This window comes from Aethalodelphis obliquidens, unplaced genomic scaffold, assembly GCF_003676395.1.
Source record: "Aethalodelphis obliquidens isolate GAN/ISIS:26980383/991018 unplaced genomic scaffold, ASM367639v1 scaffold1, whole genome shotgun sequence".
Lineage (NCBI taxonomy): Eukaryota > Metazoa > Chordata > Mammalia > Artiodactyla > Delphinidae > Aethalodelphis > Aethalodelphis obliquidens.
In genome coordinates this window covers 48,452,885-48,464,367 of record NW_020837945.1, presented here as the reverse complement: position 1 = coordinate 48,464,367, position 11,483 = coordinate 48,452,885, and the positions used below count along the sequence as shown (strand labels likewise).

The 11,483-nt window shown below is 43.1% G+C and overlaps 1 pseudogene; it reads right to left on the bottom strand.

Moving 5' to 3' along the window:
* Window positions 1-5,433: 5,433 nt before the first annotated feature.
* On the bottom strand, window positions 5,434-8,948 carry LOC113619034 (upstream-binding protein 1 pseudogene; annotated as a pseudogene).
* Window positions 8,949-11,483: the final 2,535 nt, after the last annotated feature.

Below are 11,483 nucleotides of genomic sequence, written 5' to 3'. Positions count from 1 at the left end.
TGTTCCGCGACAAGAGAAGCCACTGCAATGAGAAGCCCACGCAACGCAATGAAGAGTAGCCCCCACTCGCCGCAACTAGAGAAGCCTGTGCACAGCAACAAAGACCCAGCTCAGCCAAAAATAAATAAATTTATTTAAAAAAATTTAAAAAAATTTAAAACCATGCAGGTAATTTAAGTGAGTAAATTTTACATTTTGGAAGACACTTGCCCCATGTAAATGTGAGAAATTGCACTGGATAGTCTAAATCTTTAAGAAGAGGTAAAAGTCTGTAACTTTCATATGAAGCGTATTGTCATTTAATATTGGTAATAAACTAAATCAAACATCGCAGACGAAAGAAATCACTACTGCAAAACCACCTGTCAAGTTGAAACTTCTGGAGTAAATGATACCTAGGTTTCTTCCAGTTGTAAAAAAGGTCTAGTCAATAAATTATAGTCACCATTTCGTTGCCCTGTACAGTTTTTTAATTGAATAAGATATCAATGCATGCTATCTAAATAACTTGGTTATGTTTTTCTACCACAGAGATCTAGTTTTAAATTTTAATTTAGTAGAATGATGCTGATAAATGGCTCTAGATTTTTGCCTCATTGATGCTAATGGGAGTAATGGGGTTCCTTTCGATAGGATACTTTAATATCATTGTCAGAATAGGTACTACCTTGAGTATGAACTTGTACTTTTAAATAAACTGTTGTATCAAGTCAGGGATCAGGTTGTCAGCCATCACAGATCTAACTGATGAAATTAGCCAGAAAGCACAGTGACTTTTGTTCTAGGATTTTGGTTAAAGAAAACTTGATATATAACTCTTAATCATAGGAATTTTAACTCTTTGGGGAAAGTCTGTGATAAAATTATAACTGAGGGAAAAAATAAATCAGAATTTCTGCATCCAAAAATAGAATGATAGATTTTTTTCAAAATATCTAGCATTAGTGTTTAACTCTTGTATTGGACTCTCTATTAGAAATAAGTTGTAGAAGCTGTATAGTATAGTAAAAGAATATAGTAAAAGAAGTATCAGGAATTCTTGGTTAGTTTTAAGCCTTCACTCTTAGATGGAAGATGCTTTTCAGTGAATCCCTGAAACATCTGGACAGAGCTCAAGGGTGGCCCTGGGTTGGTGCATGATGCAAAGGTTTGAGCCTTGACAAATTTCTTTAAATATCAATCATTCTAAATGACTAGTTAGTGATTGAGTTTCAGATTCTTTTTGGAGGATATTAAGCAAGAGGGGGAAAAAAAAAAGGGTACTGGATATAGGAGGAATGCAGGTGGCATGGGAGACCAAGTGAGGACTCAGACATACTTCAACTTGTTTCTGCTTTCTTTATAAAGTGGTAGACTTTGTTTTAGGTGACCTTTCTCTGTCTGACAAATCTACTTACAGGTAACATTGTAGCAGCTCAGGATTAGTACTCACAGAGGGAGAAACTGGTCAGAGGTCTGACTAGGGAAGGAGGACTCAAAGTACACTTGACATGGGTCGTGGGCCAGCAAAGGAATGAACGATGAAGATAATGCTATCTTACACAGCAGTGAAACCTAGTAAACTTTCTACCTGAGCAAGAAGGCTATGATTTGTGAGCTAGATTTCAAAATACAGTCAACCCTCAATATCTGCTATTCCACATTCGCGGATTCAACCGACTGCGGATTGATTTTCCAGCGGATTTTGCTTTTCCGGAACTCGCAGCTAGGGAGAGCCAACCGTACCACACCATTTTATGTAAGGGACACGAGCATCCTCGGATTTTGGTATATGCGGGCGTCCTGGAACCAGTCCCTCGTGGATACTGAAGAGCGACTGCAGTGCACGAAGTTGCACATGATGTGGAGGCCAGGTCTTAGTGGGTAAGACTGTATGGGCAAGATCACTCAGAAAAATATTTAATCGTTATAGCACTGGTAGAGGACTTCAGAGAGTGGTGTTTGGGTAACAGAAGTTGGGACTTACATATGAAAGTAGACATGCTATTTACTTATGAATGGCCATCAAAATCCAGTTTCCCTTAGAGTTTTGGAAAAGAGAATACACTGGACACATTTCCTGAAAGAATTACCTGAGACATTTGTGGAAGAGTGCCTGTTTGTCACCTTTTTCTATTTAAAGCTCTCCAGCATTTTACCTCTTTCCTATATTTTGAAAATTCCTTGCTGCAGAGGTTCTGCTGGGAAGCAGCGTCCACCTCCCACTAGGGAGGTGGAAAATTTTGTAACATCATAGAAACAGAAAATTCTCAGAAATTGCTTCTCTAGCTCTTATGGGACTAGGTAGATCAGATATAGTGGTCTGGGCTGTTCAGCTTGGAGTTCCTGGAGCCAAGTTGGAGGTCTAGATAGGGAGGTGCTCTCTGAGGGCAGCAGCAGGTGTGTCCAGGGAGCGGCTCCAGTTCTGGGGGTGGGGAGGGAGGGTAGGGGCTACATGTCCTCCCAGCTGGTCTGTGCTGGACGCTGGGTGTGATCCTACCTGCAGAGCTTTCTTTTGTTCCTGCCTGTTCTGAGTCTGATTTTCCAGTCTCCCCAGGAATTGTGAAATACCCATATACTTCAGCATCATTTTTTCTTTGCAGCTTAAGTCAGGTAGATTTGGTTTCCATTCTTTGCAACTGACTATATAATACATGAGGGAATCACAAAACCTTCTCCCTTTGAATCCCTGGAGAAGAGAACTTGATGGCATTTAAAAAGCTGGAAATTAAATTGAGCTTTTTAACTACAGAACTTTTTAAGGCCAAGTACCACCCTGGGATGGGGAGGGGACAACATTGTTCTGCGTGAAAACTCATGAGCTCTGAGCAGGGCAAAAAACAAAGAATCTGACCATATAAGATTGCTTGACTACTTCTCTTTCCTCATCAAGCCATTTCTGTCTTCTTTTACTTATGAGGCTTCGGTTCTTGCTTCTCCTGTATGCTCTTCTAACCTTTGATCCTAACATGAAGCCTGGCAAGCCGTAGTTGCTGCAGGATTTGTTGAATCAACTTTCATGGTTCTGTAGTTTCTTGACTCTTGGAAATAAGTAGCCAAAATAGTTTAAAGAATGATGTATTTTTGGTTTATTTCTTTTTGAATGCTGTGAAATCATTCCCTAATTAGAAAATAGACTTATTTTTTCATGGGGTCTTATGGAATCCCTTCATATACTTTTTGCTTTGCAGAGAACTCTTTTCTACCGCAGACTTGTTCTTGTGGTTTTATTTTTGAGTGATTAACTTGGGATAAGGGAACCATTTTGAAGGATTTACTCGTGAGTTCAAAATGTATATACATCATTGCAACAATTGCTGCTGTAGGGAGAGTCCTAAAACAAAACAAAACTTAGAAATTTGCTTACAAAATGGCAGGACTTTGTCTTATCCCCTACCCCCCACCAAGAGAGAGACAGACAGACAGACAGAAAGAGAGAGAGAGAAAGAGAGAAATCTCTATGGCATCATAGTTGGAACCCAGTGCATTTAGAGCCAGTTGGCTTGCCCTTGGCTTTGGAGACCAGCCGGCTGATCTCCAAACATCACAGCCAAAGACAGCTTTATAATCAAAGCGGAAAATAGCTGAGGAAACATTTGGAAAGCCCCTAGTTTCTGTTTCTGTTTGTTCCTTTGCCCACCTGGTAATAATAAGACTTTTTACATTCTTTCCACAGTATTTGGTGTGGTCTTCTGACCACTAACATTTGTCCTTTGTCCATACACATATTAGACGAATCTTGCAACATAAAGAGGTTTGTAGAGGATCGGTCTAATATTTTATATAGCCCGATTCTTTGCTTTTAGGGAGTGACATTAAACTATCATCCTAGGGGTGTGTGGTAGTTATTTCACTGATGCTACGCTTCTCCAGAGCAAAAAGGGCATCAGAAACATGTGACTCTTGTTTAGCTTCACATGAATTACGTTGAAGTTTGAAGCATGGAGTTAAATAATAGCTGAAATAAATATTAAGTAAACAATTTGCTTCCTGTTTTCCTGAGATTATCTGAAATGGCCAGTTTTACAGTCCAGCTACTTAGCTCAGGATATGTGCCCATTCTGAAATTTTGCACTTGGTAATGAAATCTAAATATTTTCTGCGACTAAGCAGGCATATGAATTAGAAGGCCATGAAATATTAAATATGAGGGAAAATAAGTTTATAGCTTAATATGAAAGAAATTTAAAACATATAGAGTAAACTTGTGCCAAAATCAGAGATTCTCAGCCTTGGCTGTACATTGGAACCACATGGGGAGCTTTAAGAAGCACTGATGCTTGGGTCCCACCCCAGTCTGACTTACCTGGTCCTGGGTGTCTCCAAGCCATCAGGATTTTAAGTGCTGTAAAACTGTTTGATAGACTGAAAAATACTAGAATTCATTGACTTTATCCAGGTGCTTTACAGAGTCAAGTTAAACAATAACAGATGAAATACAGTCATCAGGTGGTAAGAAGCAGTATAGTGTCTAACTCTACTTCTTTCCTTAAGTTTAATTACAGATTGTGTACTTTGTTTAATGTCTATCTCGCCCTCTAGACTGTATGTTTTCTGAGTGCAGGGAACATCCCTGTGTTATTCACTGTTGTGTATTCCCAAGGCTCAATGGCTCTATACAGTGTAGAGCATATGATTGGCCCTCAGATATTATAAAATAAATGAATACTTACAAAAGATTTGGCTTATAGAGACTCTGAAGAGCATCAGATCAGGGTAATGTCATGCCCAAATTCCTTCTATGGGAATGAATTACCTTTAATTCTTTCAGTTCAAAGCTCTAATTCTCTATCAACTAAACTACCTCTTAAGAAAATATGCTAAGCTATTGATTTTTCACATTTCAGTGTCATGGTAGAATATAAACTCCACGAGGGCAAGGACTTTGCCTTGTTTCTTGCTCTATCTTCTATGTCCCCAATAGTAAGATCTCATATATTGGTGAAAAGAATGAATTATGTATCAGTGCTTTTTAAACTGCGTTCCAAGGAGATCAAGCCTCTTAGATGTGCCCCAAGGTTTGGAGGTGGGAGTGGTGCATAACGGAGAGACACACCAAGCAACCGGAGCTAACCTCTATTCCATGTTCACTTCAACTAGAATAGGCCTTGTGTTTCTTGGGGCTCCTTATTTTATTTTTAAAAGCTTGAGCCACTAAGTTGTACTATTTCAGAAGAACATTTCCATAAAAAATTAGTCCTTATAAGTTTATTTTAAAGAATGAAACATTTTAACTATATAATTATATAGTTTAATATACATACATAAAATTGCACAAAACACATGTAATATATTTATAACACAAAGAAAATACCCACATAAACATGAAGGTCAAAAAGTAGGTTACTGACATCTCAGAGCCCCTTTCCTCTCCCCTCAAATACTGCCTCTTCCCCCCAGAAGAAACCACTCTCCTGACTTCTAACCCTCTGGTTTTGCCTGCTTTTTTCAGCATTAAAAATGACATTTATTGTTCCATAACTCTTGAGGCTCAGAAAGGAATGCTAAATAGACAAGCAAAACTCTCAACAATTAAGAGACGCTCACTTCCTTCCCAAGTGACTGGTACGGAAAACACGCGGTCACACAAAAGCAAAGGGCAAATGACGGAAAGGAAAGCTCTCCTGCTTCAGGGTCTATACAAGTTGTTACGGATATTTTCAAACCAAAGATGGAATATTTAGAGACATTACTTTTTCATATCAAATAACCCCCTTTATGAACAAAACATAAAATGCCAAAGCTTTCACCCACTGAAGTAGTTTTGTCTTCTGGGAGAGATTTTAAACTCAAAATTACCCATTCTTATTTCTGCCTGAACAAAGATAAGGATCAAATAATACACTCAAAACCAAGACACTGGGTAAACGGACAGAGATGGTATAATTAAAATGGAATCGAAGTTTGAAAAGAAAATTGTGTCTAGTACACCACAGGCCTCAAATGCTTGCTGATGAATTTTGGGAAGGCTTCGGGTGAAGGGAAGAGATAATAATGATTGATTGATTGATAGTAGAAAAAATTGCAAAAACAGTGATTCCCTTTGGAAAGTATACTGGCCAACAAGCATTGGTTTTGTGAAAGAGGCACTCTTTTTATAGAAAAAGAAGCTATTATGTGGTGTATAAAAAAGTCCCTAAATAATCACCAGAATGTTACCCGTGATTGTACTAAAGCTCCATATTAGAGAAATGTGAGGAATTTTGATGGTACAATATAGTGTTTGTGATGTCTAGTGTTCCACAAATAAATTTCAACTCTTGATAATGAAGACCCCTTAACACCAAGTCAGAAACTATCACACTGTTTTCTCCTGCTTAGGTGTATTTCCAATGTTGGGGACAGGTCTTTAAAAAAGTTCAACAACAGTATGGTGCAGGGTGGGGTGGGTGGTCAGAGACAGAGAGAGTGAGGAAAAGGAGAAAGAAAACCACATGAGTTTAAAAGGCATTGGGGCTTCAAAAATGAAAACCAAAATGCTAAAAACGGAAGCAGAAGCAAAAAGTTTTTCAATAAATCTGTGACAAAGCAAAAACACAAAAGTCTTTGTACCTATTAGGATTTACACTGATCCTCTCACCAAGGTACTCTTGATAATGCAGTTTGCTTCACGCCCCTCTTCCTGGCTTGGGGCTTCTCCGATCTGGCATGATCACGGCAGATGCGCACCCTTAGACATGATTTTTTCCAAGAAGGCGCCAAGCCTCTCCCCTGACCAGTGATCGGCCCGTATCAGCGCCGGCCTCCCTCTCTCCACACGTGGATTTGGCACTGGCCCCGCAGCAGCCAGTGCCCCCCCACCCCGACCCAGGTCAGCATAAGGTCCCGGCAGCAGAAGCCGAACTGGCCCAGAAAGGTAAATGCCCACAGTACGTCTTTACATTCATTTCCAAACCGCATACAGTGTAAAAAGACAGCGAAGGCTGCTTCTAGGGACTGTGTCTACTGGCCTCTCTGGCAGAGAAGCAGGCGGCCTACCTGCACCGGGGCCCGACGTGCTCACTGTCCCGGGCCGAGGCCGAGGCAGTGAAGCGAAGGAGACGTGCCTCTCATCCAGCTTGTGAGAAGGGTCATCCTGTGTTTTCAATATGAAACATTTCATACGGTAAAATCCAATCCCAAGACTTCTTGGATTCAGTCTTCACACACTTTTAAGCGTAACTTTAACTGGTGCTGAATAGAGTTCAGACTACGTCAAGACGTCACTTCAAAATTATGTGGACGCCACCGCCGTTTTCAGCTTTTACTGTGGAGAATAAAAAACAACTCTCATCTTGAAAGTTCTGAACCATCTGATCGCTAACAAGAATGTGAATACCGGTGGGACCCTGTCTGTAAACCTGGTTAATTTGGTGGAAAGGAATATTAAACACCAACGCAAGTTTTCGAGCAACTTCTGAAGCAACCATTTCTTCTAAGTAGATTGCATGATAAACGTAGGGTGTGGCGGCGCTGCTGTCGCCCCCGCCACCCGCTGCCTGCTGCTGCCCCTGCGGCGCCGGCTGCTCGCGGCAGACGTAGAGGGTCAGGCGGGGCCGCACCGACCTTGACTTCAGTGAATTATAGAGCCGAATTCCATTGGCTGCACCACAAATTTGTACTAGATCTTCCTTTGTCAGTTTTAACAAGTCGGCACCTAAAAAATTGGAGAACAGTCTTGTGTAGGAAGAGAATCTGTTTTTGAGCAGCCATTGTTGTGTTTCCTGGATCGTGGCTGAAGGCTGAAGTTGTTCACTAGAGGCCTGTGAAACTCCATCTCCTTGATGATTTGGGGAAGAAGAATTGCTGTCCGGGACGCTGCAAGCGCTCTGCTGCGGGGCCGTGAAGGTGGGCGCCGTGGAAGGGCTGCTATTCACATAGGCGGTGGGGGTGTCGGGCCATGGAGAGCACTCTGTGAGGACCGTGGTGTCATAGGACGGCTGGTACTTCTCCTTCTCATGAGCGGTTCTCTTCTCCATCTTCTCTCGATCAGTTTTTTGTTTCCTATCTGCACCTTTCGGCTTAAAAACTTTGATTTGGCAGCTAGCTGAGTGTAGATGATCTGTGTATTCTCCATTTTCATTCTGCTTAAAGGTGTCAACCTGGATCCTAAAAGGCACTCCCTTTTCACCTCCGTGCTTCCGGGGAGTAAATTCTGTGCTGATGCAGTGTACCTGAATGAAAGCAGATGTGCGTTTTGCAGGATCCCACAGAAATTCAACTGCATTTAACTGGCTTGGATTTGTCTTTGTGTCAATTATTCCCACAGACATTGGAATATCTAAATCGAGGAGTCTGTCTCCTGGGCGATTCCACTTCCAACCTTCAAGTTGCTGATGCTCTGTATATTGGAGCCGTCTGTCATGGAACACAACTCTTATGATGCTCTTTACCAGTTTTCCAGTGATCTCAGGCACATCTCCCATTTTCCGATTATCCAGCATGCGAATTTCGTAAGACTGACCTTGGTTCAAGTACGTGAGCGTTTCATCGTGCAGCTTCACAGCTGGTGACGTTGCTGCACACATCACATACTGGAAGGGCGGGTGTTTGGTTTCGTCATCCAATGGAAGGCTGGAATCTTCCTGCTTGAAAATTGGCAATGCCAAGACATCGCTCATGCTGTAGGCGCCGGCGCCCAGCTCCTGCCCGATGCCCGAGAGACTGGCGTCGAAGTCGTGCACCAGCCCGGACTCGATCACCTCGTCCATCTTGAGCACCCAGGCCATCTTCCGGCTTCGCCGCCGCCCGGCGCGCAGCGCGGCCTCCGCGAGCGGGGCGAAGAGGCCGGAGCTCCACGGGCGCGTCCTGGGGGAGGGCGCGGGTGAAGCCTCCGGCGGCGCGGCGAGTGGTCACCAGCGGCAGCCTGGGCGGCGGCCGGGATGAGAACAGCCAGGGCCCCGCGGGCAGGGCACGGCGAACCCGGCGAGCAGCTGCAGCGAGAGCGGCCGGGCCGCGGGCAGCGCCTCCCTCCCGCGGACGCCGGCCCCGCGCCTCATGCCGCCGCCGCCCACCCCCTGCGCCGCTAGCGCTGCCGCCGCCACCGCCCGCCCCGCCCCGAGGCCCCCGGCCGCATCCTCCCCGGGACCGCGCGGGGGCGGGAGCTCAGCCCGCCCGTCACCCGACCCCCGGCCTCGACCCCCGGCCCGCTGCCCGCCCGCCCCGGCTCTAGCGCCCCGCCGCCCCGGCCAACCCAGCCGACGCCGTCCCGCCGGCCCGGACGCTGGCTTCGCTACGGCTCCGGCTCCAGCTCGCTCGCCCTGCCTGCTTTTTAAAGAATGTTTTGTGAAAAAAACCCATACTGTATATATCCTTTTGTGTATACTTTTTTCTCCTTGATATTATTTTCAAAATGACTCCATATGGTTTTATTTGACTCATTTTCAGTGCTATGTAATATTCTGTTTTATGAATATTACATAATTAATCCATTCTACTACTGATTGATCATTTGGGTTTCTAATTTTGACAGCTATGAAAAATGTTGCTACTGTGAATATTCTCATACATGTGTATGCATTTCTGTTGGGTTCCACTAGGAGTGGAATTGCTGATTATAGGATATGGATGGGTATTTATATAGCTTTATTTGGGACAGTCAATTTTTTTTTTCTAACATGATTATTTCAGTTTAAAATTTCTTTTTTCTTTTTTTTTTTTTTTTGCGGTACGCGGGCCTCTCACTATTGTGGCCTCTCCCATTGTGGAGCACAGGCTCTGGACATGCAGGCTCAGCGGCCATGGCTCATGGGCCCAGCCGCTCCGTGGCATGTGGGATCCTCCCAGACTGGGGCACGAACCTGCATCGGCAGGCGGACTCTCAACCACTGCGCCACCAGGGAAGCCCCTCATTATTGTTTTAATTTCCATTTTCTCAGCTACTGAAAATTTCACCAGCAGTATATGAATAGTCCCTTCCCATTTTTCCTTTTTCACACCAATTCCTTGTATTATCAGCCTCTTTACTTTGAGCCATCCTGTTTGGACGTGTAGTGGGAGCTCATTTTGGTTGTGTTTTTTTTTTTTAACATTTTATTTTTGGATACGTTGGGTCCTCATTGCTCTGTGCGGTCTTTCTCTAGTTGTGGCGAGTGGGGGCAACTCTTAGTTGTGGTGCATGGGCTTCTTCTTGTGGTGGCTTCTCTTGTTGCAGAGCATGGGCTCTGGGAGCACGGGCTTCAGTAGTTGTGGCACATAGGCTCTAGAGCGCACGCTCATTAGTTGTGGTGCACAGGCTTAGTTGCTCCGCAGCATGTGGAATCTTCCCAGACCAGGGATCAAACTGGTGTGCCCTGCATTGGCAGGTGGATTCCTAACCACTGTGCCACCAGGGAAGTCCCTCATTATTGTTTTAATTTCCATTTTCTCAGCTACTGAAAAGTAGGCTAGAGGGCAGACAGCAGAAGCAAGAAGAACTACAATCCTGCAGCCTGTGGAATGAAAACCAGATTCACAGAAAGGTAGACAAAATGAAAAGGCAGAGGACTATGTACCAGATGAAGGAACAGGATAAAACCCCAGAAAAACAATTAAATGAAGTGGAGATAGGCAACCTTCCAGAAAAAGAATTCAGAATAATGATAGTGAAGATGATCCAGGACCTCGGAAAAAGAATGGAGGCAAAGATTGAGAAGATGCAAGAAATGTTTAACAAAGAACTAGAAGAATAAAAAAACAAACACCTAGAAGAATTAAAGAACAAACAAACGGAGATGAACAATACAATAACTGAAATGAAAAATACACTAGAAGCAATCAATAGCAGAATAACTGAGGAAGAAAACTTACAAGTAACGTGGAAGACAGAATGGTGGAATTCACTGCTGCAGAACAGAATAAAGAAAAAGAATGAAAAGAAATAAAGACAGCCTAAGAAACCTCTGGGACAACATTAAATGCAACAACATTCACATTATAGGGGTCCCAGAGGGAGGAGAGAGAGAGAAAGGACCCAAGAAAACGTTTGAAGAGATTATAGTTGAAAATTTCCCTAAAATGGGAAAGGAAATAGCCACCCAAGTACAGGAAGCACAGAGAGTCCCAGGCAGGATAAACCCAAGGAGAAACACACCGAGACAAATACTAATCAAATTGACAAAAATTAGAGATAAAGAAAAATTATTGAAAGCAACAAGGGAAAAACGACAAATAACATACAAAGGAACTCCCATAAGGTTAACAGCTGATTTCTCAGCAGAAACTCTACAAGCCAGAAGGGAGTGGCATGGTATACTTAAAGTGATGAAAGGGAAGAACCTACAACCAAGATTACTCTACCCAGCAAGGATCTCTTTCAGATTCAATGGAGAAATCAAAAGGTTTACAGACAAGCAAAGGCTAAGATAATTCAGCACCACCAAACCAGCTCTACAGCAAATGCTAAAGGAACTTCTCTAAGTGGAAAACACAAGAGAAGAAAAGGACCTACAATAACAAACCCAAAACCATTAAGAAAATGGTAATAGGAACATACATATTGATAATTACCTTAAATGTAAATGGATTAAGTGCTCCAACCAAAAGAC